General features: G+C 45.5%; 1 long non-coding RNA gene across 2 annotated transcripts; it reads right to left on the bottom strand.

Annotated features, from left to right (window-relative positions):
* Window positions 1-15,985: 15,985 nt before the first annotated feature.
* LOC147958964 (uncharacterized) lies at window positions 15,986-20,554 on the bottom strand. 2 transcript variants are annotated; one of them, XR_015611604.1, is made up of 2 exons: window positions 20,317-20,554; window positions 15,986-19,245 (listed from the first exon to the last, which is right to left on the bottom strand). It is a non-coding gene; the product is annotated as an uncharacterized LOC147958964 (long non-coding RNA). The 2 variants fall into 2 exon arrangements; XR_015611605.1 differs by having other exon boundaries at window positions 15,986-16,268.
* Window positions 20,555-21,049: the final 495 nt, after the last annotated feature.

Genomic DNA, 21,049 nt, shown 5'->3' with positions numbered 1-21,049 from the left:
ATCGGCAACATCGATGGACATATTCCGGCGAGCGTTTTTTCTGTTAAAGAAACACGGGCGTCATTACATTTCAAGAAAGACGACAACCACGGAGCGGGGTTTGTTATACCTTTGTGCCGGCATCTCCGTCCTGACCGCCTTCCTTTTTGGCCTACCCGGCCTCGGTGCCTCCTGTTGGCGCATTGTTGTGGGTTCGGCATGGCGTCCCGAATGCCTTCCCTGTAAAAAAAATGTCATGTGAATATGGTGGGTGAAGTGTCTAAAAGGGGATCCTACTTTTTTGAGTTGGGACTTTTTGGTTTTTCTTATGTGCGATGCAGGGAGCAGTCTGGGATAGTCGGCCGTAATGGCCACCATGGCATCGTCGCAGCTTAACTGATAGAACTGCCGGTCTATCAGCTCCACGGAGATAACCAGATCTTCTTCAAGTCCAGTGTCGAGGGCCCGGTCAGGGTCCTCCGGTTGTGGAGAAGGGTTGTTGACCTCCTTTATCGCCTTTCGCAGTTCCTGCCGCAAATTGGCAAGGTGAATATTTACAACGAAAGATGCGGGAAAATGGAAGTAGGGGGATATAGCTTACCCAGCTTGGAGGATTGTACATGGAGAATCCATCCCGTGGCTTGATGCGGGTGAACTCCTCCTCCTCTCCCTTGAACAATTCGGACAGAATTTTTGCTAATGCAGCAGCATCGCCCGGACCCTTACACCCGTAGCGGGTGGCGTCATCTGCCCCATTGAAACACCACAAGGGGTGCCCACGGTATTGAAGTGGTTGCACTCCCCGCATTATGCAAATCGACATAACTTCGGTTATTGTCAATCCTGACTGAGCCAGTGCCTTAATCTGGTTCATCAGATAGAGGACTTCTCTCTCGTCTTCCACCTGGGGGCTCCGTGGGCGCCAACTTCGGCGCTTCTTCAGAGGAGCATTGTTGAACTCAGGAAGACCCCGCCGAACAGGGTCCGGAAGGGGAACGTCCTCCATATAAAACAATTCTGAAGGCCAGTCTTCGGACGGCTTCTTCGGGGTACCGGACAGGTATCCAGTTTCGGCGATGCGCCATACTTCGGCTCTGCCCACTTGATAAAGTGATTCCCTCTATGTGCGAGGGACGAGGCAAAATAGCCTTTTCCACAGCTCGAAGTGAGCCTCGCAGCCCAGGAACAACTCGCAGAGAGCAACGTAGCCGGCGATGTGTAGAATGGAGGCAGGGGTGAGATTGTGTAATTGGAGGCCGTAGAACTCCAGGAGCCCACGGAGGAACGGATGAATTGGAAATCCGAGTCCCCTTAGTAAGTAAGGAACAAGGCAAACCCGTTCCCCCATGGGGGGACAGGGAAAGTTCTCCGCTTGCTCCCCGCCATTGTAGGTGGCAAGCCCGGCTCGAACGGGCGCCATATACGCCGAAGGGAGAAATCCCTTGGTCTGCAGTTCGACCAATCGACTCTGTGGGACTGAACACCTCTCCCAATCACCAAGCTTAGGGCTACGGGGGCGGGAGGGGGAGCTGCGGGGGTCGGCCATGCTGGAATGGATCTTTCCAGAACGTGCTCTGATGGATTCTCGCTGAGGGGAGGATGGTGTGGATCGGATCTAAGAATCCCAATCCCTTTAATAGACAATTTATTTACCTGGCTAGGGGGGCAAATGTAAAAATGCCTTGGCGCCTCGTATTCATTCGATGTATGAGAGATAGCCCTTATTGGGCACAGAAGCCAAGAGGATCAACATTTATGGGGCCAGATACTACTTACAAACACTTGGAAATTGGAGAAGAACCCGCCTTGCAATGCCGAAGACAATACTGCGCGCCGGACTCGTCGTCATTGAAGCCTGGTTCGGGGGCTACTGAGGGAGTCCTAGATTAGGGGGTCTCCGGACAGCCGGACTATATCCTTTGGCCGGACTGTTAGACTATGAAGATACAAGATTGAAGACTTCGTCTCGTGTCCGGGTGGGACTCTACTTGGCATGGAAGGCAAGCTAGGCAATACGGATATGTATATCTTCTCCTTTGTAACCGACCTTGTGTAACCCTAGCCCCTCCGATGTCTATATAAACCGAAGGGTTTTAGTCCGTAGGACAACAGACAATCATACCATAGGCTAGCTTCTAGGGTTTAGCCTCTCTGATCTCGTGGTAGATCTACTCTTGTACTACCCATATCATCAATATTAATCAAGCGGGGCGTAGGGTTTTACCTCCATCAAGAGGGCCCGAACCTAGGTAAAACATTGTGTCCCCTGCCTCCTGTTACAATCCGGCCTAGACGCACAGCTCGGGACCCCCTACCCGAGATCCGCCGGTTTTGACACTGACACTCCTCCTGCTTCACCGGGGCACGGCAGCAACGCGACTCATCACCCTCCTCAGTCCAAGCCTAGCGACACGGTGGCTCGTCGTAGTCGCCGCCGTTGATGCTCTCCCTGGAGGAGGAGGAGCCGTTGCTAGAGGTGGCACGACCGTCACTAAGGGCAAGCTCACCACCAGCGATGGCGCAACCCCTCTGGCCGTCGTCGTCGTCACCATCGTCATCGTCGTTGTCGCTTTCCGGGCAGCACTCCGAGCGTTGGCCGTCTTCCCCTAACACCCTGACATAGAGGGTCACGACGCTGTCATACCTGAAGTGGAGGGTGCAAGCCCCGTGTGTGAGCGAACGGCTGCCACTCGCAGTTCAGGAATACATTGCCAGCGGCGGTGACCTCGACCTCCACCCGTGAGGTCTTGTTGCAGCAGTTGTCGGCCAGCAGCCAGAGGCTGCTGGGACCCCCGGCCGGCAACGCTTCCGCGAAGAAGCGTGGAAGCTAGAACCAGATGCCCGCGGGCCTCTCCGACCACATGACAAACTCCAGGGATGCGTCGGCCGAGTGGGGGCGCGGTCGTGGTGGCCGGGCGATCGCCATGCGCTTGCCGCCGTCGCTGTGGCTGCCTCGTCCATGGCAGCTCCCACCATGGGAGAAAGCATCGCCGCGGCTGCCTGAAGCGACGCCGTCCTTCAAATGAGTGCGCCCGCGCCCTCGAGGGGCCACCGCCGGAGTCACGGCGTACTTGCGGGGGAGTCCACGGCCTCTCTTGGGCGGCGGCGAGCCTGGCCCCTCCTTGGGGGCCTTCCCCGTTTCCACGACAGAAAACTTCCTCGCTGGCGCCATGGGCGCTCCGACAAGACGGCGGGGCGAAGAGGAAGAAGGAGGAGCAAGCAGCAAGAAGACGGAGATGAGCAGGGGGCTCTGCCCGTTTGTCCCATTTATAGCCGGAGGGAGGCCAACCGCCGGCCTCCCACAATTCCAAGTAATGATGGTTTTTCCGCATGCAACAGGCAATCGTCAAGTCGGATAGTTGCCGGGGCAGCGTGGGGAAGTGGAGACGCCCACGTCCCATCAAGCGCCACATGTCGACTCAGTCCGCAAGTGATTGGGGCCCGCGGCACTTCAACCTTGCCTCTTCGCTTCTCCTCGAAGCCAAGCCCGAGCGCTGATGACCCACAAGTATAGGGGATCTATCGTAGTCCTTTCGATAAGTAAGAGTGTCGAACCCAACGATGAGCAGAAGGAAATGATAAACGGTTTTCAGCAAGGTATTCTCTGCAAGTACTGAAATAAGTGGTAACAGATAGTTTTGTAATGAGATAATTTGTAAGGAGCAACAATTAACAAAAGTAAATAAAGTGCAGCAAGGTGGCCCAATCCTTTTTGTAGAAAAGGACAAGCCTGGACAAACTCTTATATAAGGAAAAGCGCTCCCGAGGACACATGGGAATATCGTCAAGCTAGTTTTCATCACGTTCATATGATTCGCGTTCGGTACTTTGATAATTTGATATGTGGGTGGACCGGTGCTTGGGTGTTGTTCTTACTTGAACAAGCATCCCACTTATGATTAACCTCTATTGCAAGCATCCGCAACTACAACAAAAGTATTAAGGTAAACCTAACCATAGCATGAAACATATGGATCCAAATCAGCCCCTTACGAAGCAACGCATAAACTAGGGTTTAAGCTTCTGTCACTCTAGCAACCCATCATCTACTTATTACTTCCCAATGCCTTCCTCTAGGCCCAAATAATGGTGAAGTGTTATGTAGTCGACGTTCACATAACACCACTAGAGGCTAGACAACATACATCTCATCAAAATATCGAACGAATACCAAATTCACATGACTACTAATAGCAAGACTTCTCCCTTGTCCTCAGGAACAAATGTAACTACTCACAAAGCATAAACATGTTCATAATCATAGGGGTATTAATATCCATAAAGGATCTGAACATATGATCTTCCACCAATTAAACCAACTAGCATCAACTACAAGGAGTAATTAACACTACTAGCAACCTACTAGCACCAATCCCGGACTTGAAGACAAGAATCGGATACAAGATATGAACTAGGGTTTTGAGATGAGATGGTGCTGATGAAGATGTTGATGGAGATTGCCCTCTCCCGATGAGAGGAGCGTTGGTGATGACGATGGCGATGATTTCCCCCTCCAGGAGGGAAGTTTCCCCGGCAGAACAGCTCTGCCGGAGCTCTAGATTGGATCCTCCAAGGTTCCGCCTCGTGGCGGCGGAGTTTCGTCCCCAAAGGTTGCTTCTTATTTTTTTTCTCGATGAAAGACTTCATATAGGAGAAGATGGTCATCGGAGAGCCACCAGGGGGCCCACGAGGCAGGGGGGCCCACCCTAGGGGGGGTGCGCCCCCCACCCTCGTGGGAAGGATGTGGGCCCCCTGGTCTTCATCTTTGGTGGGGATTTTTTATTATTTATTATAAGGTGTTCCATGGAGTTTCAGGACTTTTGGAGTTGTGCAGAATAGGTATCTAATATTTGCTCCTTTTCCGGCCCAGAATTCCAGCTGCCAGCATTCTCCCTCCTTATGTAAACCTTGTAAAAAATAAGAGAGAATAGCCATAAGTATTGTGACATAATGTGAAATAACAGCCCATAATGCAATAAATATCGATATAAAAGCATGATGCAAAATGGACGTATCAACTCCCTCAAGCTTAGACCTCGCTTGTCCTCAAGCGAAAAGCCGAAATCGAAAAATATGTCCACATGAAGGTGTCAATAAAAATAAAATACGGACATGAGGGCATCATGATCATTCTTATGACAGCAACTTATATATTTTTTGTCATATGATCTCTAATGCTAGAGTAATAAGTTAATCACAATATCAAGTATGAATCGTAAACTTCATTGAAAACTAACAAACTACAATCTCGGTCATTAAAGCAATTGCAATTTATCATAACATAGGAAAGAGTCAATGTATAAGAGTTTTTCAACAAGTCCACATACTCAACTATCATATAATCTTTCACAATTGCTGACACTCGCGCAATACTTATGGGTATGGAGTTTTAATCAGACGCAGAGAAAGATAGGGGCTTATAGTCTTGCCTCCCAACGTTTTACCTCAAGGGTAATGTCAACAATAATAGTTCATGAAAACTCACATCCAATTAGCCATATATACCAGGATCTTTCCAACATACTGTGCTTGCCAAAGGATAAAGTGTAAAAAGGAAGGGTGAAAATCACCATGACTCTTGCATAAGGTAGAAGATAATGATAAAAGATAGGCCCTTCGCAGAGGGAAGCAGAGGTTTCCATGCGCTTTTATGGTTGGATGCACAAAATCTTAATGCGAAAGAACGTCACTTTATATGGCCCCTTGTGATATGAACCTTTATTATGCAGTCTGTCGCTTTTATTACTTCCACATCACAAGATCGTATAAAGCTTATTTCTCCCACACCAATCAATCATACATATTTAGAGAGCAATTTTTATTGATTTGCACCGATGACAACTTACTTGAAGGATCTTATTCAATCCATAGGTAGATATGGTGGACTCTCATGGCAAAACTGGTTTAAGGGTATTTGGAAGCACAAGTAGTATCTCTACTTGGTGCAATGAGTTTGGCTAGCATGAGGGGGAAAGGCAAGCTCAACATGTTGGAAGATCCAAGACAATATAATTTATCTCAGATGTAAGAAAACATCACCCATTACGTTGTCTTCCTTGTCCAATGTCAACTCTTTAGCATGTCATATTTTAATGAGTGCTCACAATCATAAAAGATGTCCAAGATAGTATATCTATATGTGAAGACCTCTCTTTCTTTATTACTTCCTATTAATTGCAATGATGACCAAAACTATGCTTGTCAACTCTCAACAACTTTTATTCATCATACTTTTTCTATGTGAGCTCATTACTCTCCATGAGATCCATATGATCTCTTTGTTTCTTTTTATTTCTTTCTCTTTTCTTTTATTCACTTAGGATCATGGCAAAACAATCAAGCCCTTGACTCAACACTAATCTTTATTATATAGCTCATGGACTTGATTACATAGAAGGATAATAAAGCAAAACTCACAACTAGATCATGCCACAAACTTTATTCTACTAGATCAAAATACTACTAATAAGATCGAACTAAGGAAAACGGTAAAGATAGAAGTGATGGTGATACGATACCGGGGCACTTCCCCAAGCTTGGCAGTTGCCAAGTGGAGTGCCCATACCCAGATACTCAATTCTTCTTTGTTGGAGGAGACGGCGGAGGTGTTGTTGATGAAGCGTGCTTGTCATCCATCTTCCAAGGCATAGGTTCACCATCATAGAAAGATGATCGAGTCTCCGGAATCCTCGAATCTGCAGCCAAACTCATTCTTTTGAATCTATATTCATACTCACATTTTTGGTTTTGCAGGTCATAGATTTGGGCTTGGAGGTGCTCGATCTTCTCATGTAGCTTGAAGATGGCCTCCTCGGTGTTCTTGGCATCTGGCTTGTAGTTGTTAGTGAACTCAGCGAGCATCAGGTGGCTAGCATTGATTCCACGCTCCACCATCCCCTGGCACTTGAAAACTTGTTGCTCCATTGCTTTGAGCCTCGTCTCCACGCTTCCGATTCCCTTGGGTCCCTCGGCATCGCGGATGTGCAGCAACCCATCACGCATCTCGATGGTTTGAGGGTGTCGCAGCACCTCCATGAGGTAAGGGTTGATGACCTTCCTGAAGAACTTGTCCTTGGAAGCACTTGGGGACGTCATGATAATCTAGATCTGTCAGAAAAACAGCTCAAACAAAAACAGGGGATTTTTGCGTGATACAGGAGTCAAAACCCCCGGGAGATTATAGAATGAATTTTTACCGACCAAAATATGTATCGTGCAAGAAAACGGGGTCCGTAAGGCACACGAGGAGCTCACGAGGTAGGGGGCGCGCGCCCTCCACCCTCGTGAGGCCCTCGTGTCCTTCCCGGACTGCTACTTAATTTTCTATTTTTCTAAATATTCCAAAACGGAGAAATTTTGCCTTAAAAATTGTTTTGGAGTTGGTGTACTTATCGTACCACATACCTATTCATTTTCGGAGTCTGAAAGATTCTGGAAGTGTCCCTTATGCATTCCTCCGGGGTTACGGTTTCAATAATATTTGTTTCAACATTTATGGGATTACCTGAGATATAATGTTTGATTCTTTGACCGTTTACCACCTTCAGATTTGTGCCTTCGAAGTTGTTGATTTTTATGGCACCGGAACGATAGACCTCCTCGATAACATAGGGGCCTTCCCATTTAGAGAGAAGTTTCCCTGCAAAAAATCTTAAACGAGAGTTGTATAGCAATACATATCACCTACATTAAACTCACGCTTTAGTATCCTTTTGTCATGCCATCTTTTAACCTTTTCTTTAAACAACTTGGCATTTTCATAAGCTTGGGTTCTCCATTCATCAAGTGAGCTAATATCAAATAACCTCTTTTCACCGGCAAGTTTGAAATCATAGTTGAGCTCTTTAATAGCCCAATATGCCTTATGTTCTAGTTCGAGAGGTAAGTGACATGCTTTTCCATATACCATTTTATACGGAGACATACCCATAGAATTTTTATATGCAGTTCTATAGGCCCATAATGCATCATCAAGTTTCTTGGACCAATTCTTTCTAGACCTATTGACAGTCTTTTGCAAAATTAATTTGAGTTCTCTATTACTCAATTCCACTTGACCACTAGACAGTGGGTGATACGGAGATGCAATTCTATGATTGACGTCATATTTAGCAAGCATTTTACGGAAAGCACCATGAATAAAATGTGAACCACCATCAGTCATTAAATATCTAGGGACTCCAAACCTCGGAAAAATAACTTCTTTAAGCATTTTAATAGAAGTGTTATGATCAGCACTACTAGTTGGAATAGCTTCTACCCACTTAGTAACGTAATCAACAGCAACTAAAATATGTGTATATCCATTAGAGGCAGGAAAAGGTCCCATATAATCAAAGCCCCAAACATCAAACGGTTCAATAACAAGTGAATAATTCATAGGCATTTCTTGACGTCTACTAATATTACCAACTCTTTGACATTCATCACAAGATAGGACAAACTTACGGGCATCCTTGAAGAGAGTAGGCCAATAAAAACCGGATTGCAATACCTTATGTGCAGTTCTCTCTCCCGCGTGGTGTCCTCCATAAGTTTCGGAGTGGCACTTGCGTAGGATCTGTTCCTGTTCATGCTCAGGTACACAAAGTCTAATAACACCATCTACTCCTTTATAAAGATGTGGGTCATCCCAAAAGTAATGTCTCAAATCATAGAAGAACTTTTTCTTTTGTTGGTATGTGAAGCTAGGTGGTATAAATTTAGCAACTATGTAATTAGCATAATCAGCATACCAAGGGGTACTACAAGAAGTACTTATGACATTTAATTGTTCATCAGGAAAACTATCATCAATAGGTAGTGGGTCATCAAGAACATTCTCTAACCTAGATAAGTTGTCTGCAATGGGGTTTTCAGCTCCTTTTCTATGAACAATATGCAAATCAAATTCTTGTAGCAAGAGAACCCATCTAATAAGTCTAGGTTTAGCATCTTTCTTCTCCATAAGATATTTAATAGCAGCATGATCAGTGTGGATAGTTACTTTAGAATCAACAATATAAGGTCTAAACTTATCACAAGCAAATACAACTGCTAAAAGTTCTTTTTCAGTAGTAGCATAATTTCTTTGAGCATTGTCTAGAGTCTTACTAGCATAATGGATAACATTTAGTTTCTTATCAACTCTTTGCCCTAGAACAGCACCTACAGCATAATCACTAGCATCACACATAATTTCAAAGGGTGAATTCCAATCAGGTGGCTGAACAATAGGTGCAGAGACTAATGCTTTCTTAAGTATTTCAAATGCTTCTACACAATCATCATCAAAGACAAATGGTATATCTTTTTGTAATAAATTAGTCAGAGGCCAAGAATTTTTTGAGAAGTCCTTGATGAACCTCCTATTAAATCCGGCGTGACCAAGGAAACTTCTTATACCTTTGATGTCCTTGGGACATGGCATCTTTTCAATAGCATCAACCTTGGCTTTATCAACTTCAATACCTCTTTCAGAAACTTTATGCCCCAAGACAATACCTTCATTAACCATAAAGTGGCACTTTTCCCAATTCAAGACAAGATTAGTTTCTTCACATCTCTGCAAAACTCGATCAAGATTGCTCAAGAAATCATCAAAAGAAGATCCATAGACGGAAAAGTCGTCCATGAAAACCTCACAAATCTTTTCACAAAAGTCAGAGAATATAGCCACCATGCATCTTTGAAAGGTAGCAGGTGCATTACATAAACCAAAAGGCATACGTCTATAAGCAAAAGTACCAAAAGGGCATGTAAAAGTAGTCTTTGATTGATCTTTAGCTGACACAGGTATTTGAGAGAAACCAGAATAACCATCTAGAAAGCAGTAATGTGTATGCTTGCATAATCTTTCTAGCATTTGATCGATAAAAGGTAAGGGGTAATGATCTTTCTTAGTAGCCTTATTTAATTTGCGGAAATCAATTACCATCCTATAACCGGTAATAATTCTTTGTGGAATCAATTCATCTTTATCATTAGGAACAACAGTAATACCTCCCTTCTTCGGGACACAATGAACAGGACTTACCCACTGACTATCAGCAACGGGATAAATTATACCTGCCTCCAGAAGCTTTAGTATTTCTTTTCTTACCACTTCTTTCATTTTAGGATTCAAACGTCGTTGAGGATCACGAACTGGTTTGGCATCTGCTTCCAAATTTATTTTATGTTAACATAGAGTGGGACTAATGCCCTTAAGATCATCAAGAGTATATCCAATAGCAGCACGGTGCTTCTTCAGAGTTTTCAATAATCTTTCCTCTTCATGCTCTGAAAGGTTAGCACTAATAATAACAGGATATATCTTCTTTTCATCAAGATAAGCATATTTAAGATTATCAGGCAACGGTTTAAGCTCAAACATGGGATCACCCTTAGGTGGAGGAGGATCCCCTAGGATTTCAACAAGCAAATTGTGTTTTAGCATAGGTTCTTGTTTAAAGAATACTTCATCTATTTCCCTTCTTTCATTCATAAACATATCATTCTCATGGTCTAGCAAATATTGTTCTAAATGATCATTAGGAGGTACGGCAATAGAAGCAAGACCAATAATTTCATCCTTACTAGGCAATTCTTCTTCACGGTGTTGTTTACTAAATTTAGAGAAATTAAACTCATGAGTCATATCATCCAAGCCAATACTAACAACATTCTTTTCGCAGTCTATCCTAGCATTAACTGTATTCAAGAAGGGTCTACCAAATATAATGGGACAAAAGCTATCTTGTGGAGAACTAAGAACAAGAAAATCAGCAGGATATTTAGTTTTCCCGCACAAGACTTCAACATCTCTAACAATTACCATTGCTTAAATAGTATCTCTATTAGCAAGTTTAATTGTGACATCAATATCTTCTAACTCAGCAGGTGCAATTTCATGCTTGATTTCTTTATACAAGTCATAAGGTATAACACTAGCACTAGCACCCATATCACATAAGCCATGATAACAATGATCTCCTATTTTAACAGAAATAACAGGCACGCCTACCACAGGTCTATGTTTATCTTTAGCACAAGGTTTAGCAATTCTAGCAGTTTCACCGCAGAACTGAATAACATGCCCATCAATATTATCAGACAAGAGCTCTTTAACAATAGCAATATTAGGTTCAACTTTAACTTGCTCAGGAGGTGTATATGTTTTAATATTGCTTTTACGAACCACAGTTGAAGCTTTAGCATGATCCTTTATCCTAACAGGGAAAGGTGGTTTCTCAACATAAGAAGTAGGAACAATAGGATCATTATAAGTGACAGTCTTTTCTTCAACTTTAATAGGTGCGGCTACTTTTACTTCTATGGGAGGATGATATTTAAACCACTTCTCCTTAGGGAGATCAACATAAGTAGCAAAATATTCACATGAAGAAGCTACTATCTCAGAATCAAGTCCATATTTAGTGCTAAACTTACGGAAAACATCGGTGTCCATGAAAGATTTAACACAATCAAACTTAGGTGTCATACCTGACTCCTTACCATTGTCGAGGTCCCAATATTCAGAGTTGTGTTTAATTCTATCCAATAAATCCCATTTGAATTCAATAGTCTTCATCATAAAAGAGCCAGCACAAGAAGTATCAAGCATGGTGCGATTGTTATCAAAGCCGAGTATAAATTTTTTGAAGAATAGTTTCTCTTGGAAGCTCATGATTGGGGCATTGATATAACATTGATTTAAGCCTCCCTCGAGCTTGAGCGATGCTTTCTCCTTCGCGAGGCCAAAAATTATATATATAATTGCGATCACGATGAACAAGATGCATAGGGTAATACTTTTGATGAAATTCCAATTTCAATCTTCTATAGTTCCATGATCCCATATCATCACATAGCCTATACCATGTCAATGCGTCTCCCTTCAAAGATAAAGGGAAGACCTTCTTCTTAGCAACATCATCGGAAATACCTGCAAGCTTAAATAATCCACAAACTTCATCCACATATATTAGGTGTTCATCAGGATGCTTTGTTCCATCTCCTGTAAAAGGATTAGCTAGCAGTTTTTCTATTATACTCGAAGGATACTCATAAGGAATTTCATTTTCAATAGGTTCAGTGGGTTGAGGAGCAACTCTTTGCTCTACTGGTCGGGGTGAAGATACCCCGAACAAGCCCCTCAGAGGATTACTTTCCATAGTAACAAGTGACAGTAAATTTCAGCACACTATATAAATTTTTCCTTACCAAATTCCACCTACCAAAGGCGCTTCACTCCCCGGCAACGGCGCCAGAAAAGAGTCTTGATGACCCACAAGTATAGGGGATCTATCGTAGTCCTTTGATAATTAAGAGTGTCGAACCCAACAAGGAGAAGAAGGAAATGATAAACGGTTTTCAGCAAGGTATTCTCTGCAAGTACTGAAATAAGTGGTAACAGATAGTTTTGTAATGAGATAATTTGTAACGAGCAACAAGTAACAAAAGTAAATAAAGTGCAGCAAGGTGGCCCAATCCTTTTTTTAGCAAAGGACAAGCCTGGACAAACTCTTATATAAGGAAAAATGCTCCCGAGGACACATGGGAATATCGTCAAGCTAATTTTCATCACGTTCATATGATTCGCGTTCGGTACTTTGATAGTTTGATATGTGGGTGGACCGGTGCTTGGGTGCTGTTCTTACTTGAACAAGCATCCCACTTGTGATTAACCTCTATTGCAAGAATCCGCAACTACAACAAAAGTATTAAGGTAAAACTAACCATAGCATGAAACATATGGATCCAAATCAGCCCCTTACGAAGCAACGCATAAACTAGGGTTTAAGCTTCTGTCACTCTAGCAACCCATCATCTACTTATTACTTCCCAATGCCTTCCTCTAGGCCCAAATAATGGTGAAGTGTTATGTAGTCGACGTTCACATAACACCACTAGAGGCTAGACAACATACATCTCATCAAAATATCGAACGAATACCAAATTCACATGACTACTAATAGCAAGACTTCTCCCTTGTCCTCAGGAACAAACGTAACTACTCACAAAGCATAAACATGTTCATAATCAGAGGGTTATTAATATGCATAAAGGATCTGAACATATGATCTTCCACCAATTAAACCAACTAGCATCAACTATAAGGAGTAATTAACACTACTAGCAACCTACTAGCACCAATCCCGGACTTGAAGACAAGAATCGGATACAAGAGATGAACTAGGATCTTGAGATGAGATGGTGCTGATGAAGATGTTGATGGAGATTGCCCTCTCCCGATGAGAGGAGCGTTGGTGATGACGATGGCGATGATTTCCCCCTCCGGGACGGAAGTTTCCCCGGCAGAATAGCTCTGCCGGAGCTCTAGATTGGATCCGCCAAGGTTCTGCCTCGTGGCGGCGGAGTTTCGTCCCGAAAGGTTGCTTCTTTTTTTCTCGACGAAAGACTTCATATAGGAGAAGATGGTCATTGGAGAGCCACCAGGGGGCCCACGAGGCAGGGGCGCGCACTCGGGGGGGCACCCTCGTGAGATGGGTGTGGGCCCCCTGGTCTTCATCTTTGGTGAGGATTTTTTATTATTTATTATAAGGTGTTCCGTGGAGTTTCAGGACTTTTGGAGTTGTGCGCGATAGGTCTCTAATATTTGCTCCTTTTCCAGCACAGAATTGTAGCTGTTGGCATTCTCCCTCCTTATGTAAACCTTGTAAAATAAGAGAGAATAGCCATAAGTATTGTGACATAATGTGAAATAACAACCCATAATGCAATAAATATCGATATAAAAGCATGATGCAAAATGGACGTATCAAGCGCGCCTTGGGCCCGGGGCTACGGTCCGCGTTCTGGGAACCAGGGTACCCAGTGAGGGGGTCTTGGATTAGGGGGTCCTCAGGTGTCCGGTCTATTCGATATGGGTCGGACTGATGGGCCGTGAAGATAAAGCAGAAGACTATCCCCCGTCTCCGGGTAGGACTCCTATATGCGTGGATGGCAAGTTTGGTGCCCGGATGTACTATTTCCTTCTATGTTGGAAGGTTCGAGTACAAAGAGCAAAGCCGGAAAAAGTAGACCTCCAATCTCGATTTGGTTGCGAGGGCATAACATTGTTGTTTGCCACTTGGATCCCGGAGATTGAATCGCTAAAGGAGTGGGCAAATTTTCCATATCTAACCCATGCAGCCGAGCAAATTTTTGGGACACGAAAGCATGCGATGCTCCTGAATCAAAAAGAACAGAAGCTCACACTGAATTAATGTGAAGGGTACCCATCACGATTGTCGGTTCCTTCTGAGCCTTTTCAGCATCGACATGATTGACATGGCCAAGTACAATAGCAGCCGGTATGATATTATGGTTCCTAAATCGGCGGTTTCGACAACTCTTCTTATGACCAACAGGAGGGCGTGGTGCATCCTGAGACTGACCCTGGTGACAATCGAGGGTAAGGTGTCCTGGCTGTCCACACTTATGCCATAAGCCATCATTATGGGGAGGAGGCATAGCATTGGACTGTCCACCCTGAATCGTTAGTTGTCTCGGCGGCAGAGGCAGACGAGGTGCAACATAAGACGGCCTTGGTGTTGGAGCAGGTCAATGATGAATATTGTGTGGGATCCAGACTCGATATTTCTAAGCAGGCTGACTCGAGGGATGGGCCAACATCTCGAGTATGCTTGAGCGACTCCTGGTACTCGGTCAGACCAGTTTCAGTTCAGAAAGCTTGGCTGACAAGCGTCGTAAAGTCTGCGCAATCATGAGCAACAAGTGCGAGCTTTATATCGGCACGCAACCCTTCATGGAATTTCTCCTGCTTGCGAGCGTCAGTGCAGACGTCATCCGCAGCATAGCGGGACAATGCAAGGAATTTCCTCCGGTATTCATCCACAGTAATTGTGCCCTGTGAGAATTCTTCTTCTGGTCCATGAGACCTTGAGGAATATATCGTGCATGAAAGGCTGACTGAAATTCTTGCCAAGTGGTTACAGTCTCTGCAGGAAACATACCCTTGTGGCTTTCCCACCATTGAGCAGCTGGACCCTTCAAGTGGAATGTCGCAACGGTGACGTAATTGGCAGGGGCAACATTAGCTGACTCCATCTCAAACAGGATGTCACGAAGCCAATCATCAGCATCCATAGGATTGGTGGAATTGGGGAAAATGGGCGGGTTGAGACGCACGAATTCTTGCAGTGTTATTGGGGCAGGCTGTTGATGAGCATTCTGGTTTGGAAACTGGGCCATTACCCCAATCATAAACTGATGATTCAGCTCAAACTGTTGCATCATTGCGGCAATATAAGGTGGAGGTGGAGGATCGTCAGCCATCCTGCCAAAAACATCAGGGAGCAGTTTAACAAGGGGTGGAGCAGTGTATGGAGTCATTCATGATGTAACTTGAACAATGGGCAAAGGTGCAGTATGTACAAAACAATAGTCATTAAAGACATGCAAATACATATACAGAGCCAACTACATGTTGTTACGTTGTTAGTATGAGTTCGGACAAGGGAATCATCCTAGACATACTAGGCGGCACATTGGCACGCGATGGAGGGATACAACAACGAGACATAGCAAAAGGCTACACCCACGTCAGAGAAAACCACTAGAACGAGGAATCTACATGGGACAATGCAGGGTGCCCTCGATAAAAGGATCTCGCGGCCCGTGAACAAGGTGAAGCAGATCCTGGCCCTCAATTCAAGAAAGGCATAATACAAATCTCCGGATGGATGTGATCACAAGAACCTAGGGTAGAGTTAGCAAAATTATTTAACCCGAGTAGAAGAGAGATCAGAATCCCAGAGTATAGACGAGGAGTAAAAGATCCTACTACCACCCAATGGCGACGTGGGCCGTAAGCACACAACCATGTTAGTAAAACAGTTGTTTTCAAACACTAGACTCAACTTCGGCCAAGAAGTTGGAAATAGGGGTTCCTACAGGCAGTCGGCTCTGATACCAACTTGTGACGCCCCTGATTCGACCGTACACTAATCATACACGCAAATGTGTACAGTCAAGATCAGGGACTCACGAGAAGATATCACAACACAACTTTAGACACAAATAAAATAATATAAGCTTCATATTACAAGCCAAGGGCCTCGAGGGCTTGAATATAGAAGCTCGAATACACAAGAGTCAACGGAAGCAACAACATCTGAGTAAATACATAAGTTAAACAAGTCTTCCTTAAGAAGGCTAGCACAAACATCAACGATCGCAGAGGCAAGGCCTCCTGCCTGGGACCTCCTAACTAGTCCTGGTCGCCGGCGGTCTCCACGTAGTAGTAGGCACCCTCTGGGTAGTAGTAGTCGATAGGGTGGCATCTGGCTCCTAGGATCCATCATCTGGTTGCAACAACCGGAAAGAAGAAAGAAAGGGGAAGCGGGGTAGCAAAGCAACCATGAGTACTCATCCAAAGTAATCGCAAGCATCAGTCTATACTAAGTATGCATTGGTATCAAATGGAAGGGTTGTATCTGTGGACTGAACTGCAGAATGCCAGAATATAGAGGGGAAGGCCTATCCTATCAAAGACTAGCATATTCAAGTAGCTCCAAGCATCTTGCAGCATGTAGAAGAGTACATAATAGCATATTAATTAACAAGTATGTTGTAACATTAACGCCCAGAGATCCTTCCTCGACTCCCTACGAGAAAGCAATCCCGGAGCCAACATATCCATCACATGTCTCAAGTATCAATTTCTAGTTGTAATAGACCAGGATACAAGTCTGAACGTCCATTACCGTGGACACGGTATTCGAATATATAACTTCCCTGCAGGGGTGCACCACTTTACCCAAAACACTTGATTACTCTGGCCGGACACACTTTTCTGAGTTAATGCCCGACCTCGGAAGATCAACACGTCGCAACCCTACCTAGGTTCAGCAGAGAGGTCCCCGCAGGTCTACATCCTAAGTGCTCCAGGGTCTTGGGCCCATCGCCCGTTGCACTCCGGGTCGTTGCGCGTAGGGTGGATACCAGCACCGCCTCGGATGGCCAGCACGATCCGACCGTGCCGCCATGCTGAACTGGACGTCTGACAAAGCTTCGACTGACCCAAACCTGTTAGTGCATTGGGGGCTCGCGGAGACGAGCAGAGACTCGAGATAATGTGACCCGTCGCCCCATCTCGTGGACTTGCAGCAAGGGCCCAGAATGCCCGACCGTGCCTCGTACAAAACTCGCGGGTGCTCTACGGGCCCACCCGACTTTCACATCAACTCGCGGGTACCCCTCAGGGCCGACCCGACTTAAACAAAGGTCTCAAGTAAAGTTTGGGTCACGTGTGTCCAAAACATCAAAGGGGAAAACAATACGTCTCCGTCGTATCTACTTTTCCAAACACTTTTGCCCTTGTTTTGGACTCTAACTTGCATGATTTGAATGGAACTAACCCGGACTGACGTTGTTTTCAGCAGAATTACCGTGGTGTTATTTATGTGCAGAAACAAAAGTTCTCGGAATGACCTGAAACTTCACGGAGCAACTTTTTGGAAAATATAAAAAATACCTGCAAAAGATGAAGGCCAGGGGGCCCACCACCTATCCACGAGGGTGGGGGCGCGCCCCCTACCTCGTGGGCCCCCTGGAGCTCCTCCGACTCCGACTCCACCTCTATATATTGTGTTTCGGGGAGAAAAAAATCAGAGAGAAGAATTCATCGCGTTTTACGATACGGAGCCGCCGCCAAGCCCCAAAACCTCTCGGGAGGGCTGATCTGGAGTCCGTTCGTGGCTCCGGAGAGGGGAATCTGTCGCCATCGTCATCATCAACCATCCTCCATCACCAATTTCATGATGCTCACCGCCGTGCGTGAGTAATTCCATCGTAGGCGTGCTGGACGGTGATGGGTTGGATAGGATCTATCATGTAATCGAGTTAGTTTTGTTAGGGTTTGATCCCTAGTATCCACTATGTTCTGAGATTGATGTTGTTATGACTTTGCTATGCTTAATGCTTATCATTAGGGCCCGAGTGCCATGATTTCAGATCTGAACCTATTATGTTTTCATCAATATATGAGTGTTCTTGATCCTATCTTGCAAGTCTATAGTCACCTATTATGTGTTATGATCCGTTAACCCCGAAGTGACAATAATCGGGATACTTACCGGTGATGACCATAGTTTGAGGAGTTCATGTATTCACTATGTGTTAATGCTTTATTCTGGTACTCTATTAAAAGGAGGCCTTAATATCCCTTAGTTTCCGTAAGGACCCCGCTGCCACGGGAGGGTAGGACAAAAGATGTCATGCATGTTCTTTTCCATAAGCACGTATGACTATATTCGGAATACATGCCTACATTACATTGATGAACTAGAGCTAGTTCTGTGTCACCCTAGGTTATGACTGTTTCATGATGAACCGCATCCGGCATAATTCTCCATCACTGATCCATTGCCTACGAGCTTTCCATATATTGTTCTTCACTTATTTACTTTTCCATTGCTATTGCTATCATCACTACAAAATACCAAAAACATTACTTTTACTACTGTTACCTTTTGCTACCGTTACCACTACTATCATATTGCTTTGCTACTAAACACTTTGCTGCAGATACTAAGTTTCCAGGTGTGGTTGAATTGACAACTCAGCTGCTAATACTTGAGAGTATTCTTTGGCTCCCCTTGTGTCGAATCAATAAATTTGGGTTGAATACTTTACCCTCGAAAACTGTTGCGATCCCCTATATTGTGGGTTATCAGAAAACCTAAGGAATCACCCTCGACGAATTCCACTTGATGTAATCATCAAGGTGAACATGGGAGGAATCATCCTCAAGGTGCACACTTGAGAGGTTGCACGACAGATCCGTATCAGGAATGGTGAAGGAGGAATCACCCTCGTTGACCACGACCGAATAGCTACACTACAGAATTATCATCAGGAGTGCGTTACGAGGTATCACCCTCGGCACTCGATAGTAGCTCTGCAGAGTCGAGCAATAAAAGGGGTGTGATGTGATGTGAGATGTCGGGCTCTGGTCGTCGATCACGTTGATCGAATCGTTGATGATGAAGCAGCAGCGACAAGGACAAGGTGGGAATCATTGACGGATCACCAACCAACCTATACTCGGCAGTTTAGGATAAGCACATAAGGTACAATGAGCAGGTTACAAAAGCAGGCTATGCATCAGAATAGGAGCAATCAATTACAATAGCAAAATCTAATGCAAGCATGGGAGAATGGAATGGGCGATATCGGGATGATCAAAGGGGGGCTTGCCTAGAAGCTCCGCTGAAAGGCAAGAAGGGTCGTCGTTGATGTAGTCGATCAAAAGGGCATCGACATCGGTCTCGGGGTCTACTGGAGAGAAGGGGGGGGGGAATAGTAAATATAGAGCAAATAGATACATGACAAGCAATAAGAAGCGCTGGAGGTGTTCTAATGCGGTGCTACACGATACCGACGAAGGGGGAAACATCCGAGAATGTTTTCCCGAAGTTTGCATTTGTCGGGCAGACGAACCGAAGGGGGACGGTTTCATGTTCGCTATCCTAGGTCATGTGGCAGACGAACGGACCACGTATTCGGATTTGTCTCGTCGTTCTGAGAAACTTTCATGTATAAAACTTTTTAATCCGAGCTACGGTTTATTTTCTACGAATTTTTAAAGTTTTAGCAATTTCCTGAAATTATTATTAACTATTAAATTGGACAAAAAAATGAATAATGACATCAGTATGTGGTGGGAGTGATGTCAGCAGTCAACGGGGCGTTGACTGGTCAACCTGACAGCCGGTGTCCGTCTGTCATAGGCACAGCTTAATTAAATAGTTTTAATTAGCTAACCTAGTTAATTAGGGTAATTAAACAGAGTTGATTAAGTTAAATAGTAATTACCTATTAATTAATTAATTAATAATTATTATTATATTATATTATTAATCCTTTTTTGGACATGGGTGTGGGCCCCTGTGGGGCGAGCCCGGGCGCTGGCCGTGGAGATGCGCCAGCGTGGCGAGCGGCCATGGCCGGCGCGGGGGGCGAAGCGAGCAAGGCCGACGAGGTCCTGGCGAAGCGTGGCGGCATGGCGCCGGCGTGGCCGAGCGCAGCGGCGGCGGAGCACCGGCTGCGGCGCGCGGGTGCTAGGGCGGCGGCGGTGTGGCGCAGCAGGTGGCGGCTGCGGGGAGCAGGACAGGGCAGCGCGGCGCTTGGCAGCGGGCGGCGCAGCGTGGGGTGGTGGACGGGGCGGAGGCCGAGACCTGGGCCGCGGTTAGGCGCGGCGGGTGGAGGAGCAGCGGCGGCTGCACGGCGAGGCGGGCAGCACGGCGCGGTAGCGGCGAGCGACCGAGGCAAGCCGCGGGGCGAACGCGGTGGCGTGGGACGGCCGCCGGTGGCCACGGAGGGGGAAAGAGAGGAGGGCGGAGGCCTCACATGCGTGGCCGGGGTACGGGGCAGCGAGGCGCGATGTCGCGGCTCGGGGGAAGATGGGGACGACGACGGCGAGGTCCGGCGCGACGGGGAAGACGGCGCCGAGGAGCACCGGGTGGCGGGGCGCGGTCGTCGGGGCGGCGCCAGGGGGCAGCGGCGTCCAGGCGGCGAGGCGCGACTCGATCCCCCTAATCCAATCGGGGGGGCAGAGGAGGGGCGAGGGAGAGAGTGGGGAAAGTGGGGATCGGGTGGGGGGTTATGGTTCGGGGAGGTGGCCTTGTAGGCTAGAGGTAGCGGGGGTGGGCCGGCTGGGCCGCATGGGTGGCCAGCTGGGCCTGTTGGCCCAGTTGTTCAGGGGGTCTTCTTTTGTTTTTTTGTTTGATTGCTTTCTCCTTTCTTTTATTTACTTTTGCCGCTTGACTTAATTTTGAATTTTGAATTCGAATGTGATTGAATCAGAGGATAACAACAGTAATCACGGTGACATGGCGTTATTAGCATGGGATTACTGTAACATAATTATCCGGGTGTTTTTTGAACATTTTAGAAATTCGTGAACATGTGTTGAAAATTTCATGAATATTCTCTTAAATCATGGTCAGTTTTTTTACAAAAATTTTAACATTTTATTAAATAGTGAACACTTTTTGAAATCATTGTTATTTCATAAATTCATGAACAATTTTCGAAATTGTGAACATTTTTAAAATTCATGAACTTCCTTTACAAATTTGTG

This window comes from Triticum urartu, chromosome 7A, assembly GCF_056163025.1.
Source record: "Triticum urartu cultivar PI428250 chromosome 7A, HENAU_Tu73, whole genome shotgun sequence".
In the NCBI taxonomy this organism is placed as follows: Eukaryota; Viridiplantae; Streptophyta; class Magnoliopsida; order Poales; family Poaceae; genus Triticum; species Triticum urartu.
The sequence above is the reverse complement of the archived record's forward strand: the minus strand, read 5'-3'. Positions and strand labels throughout refer to the sequence as shown.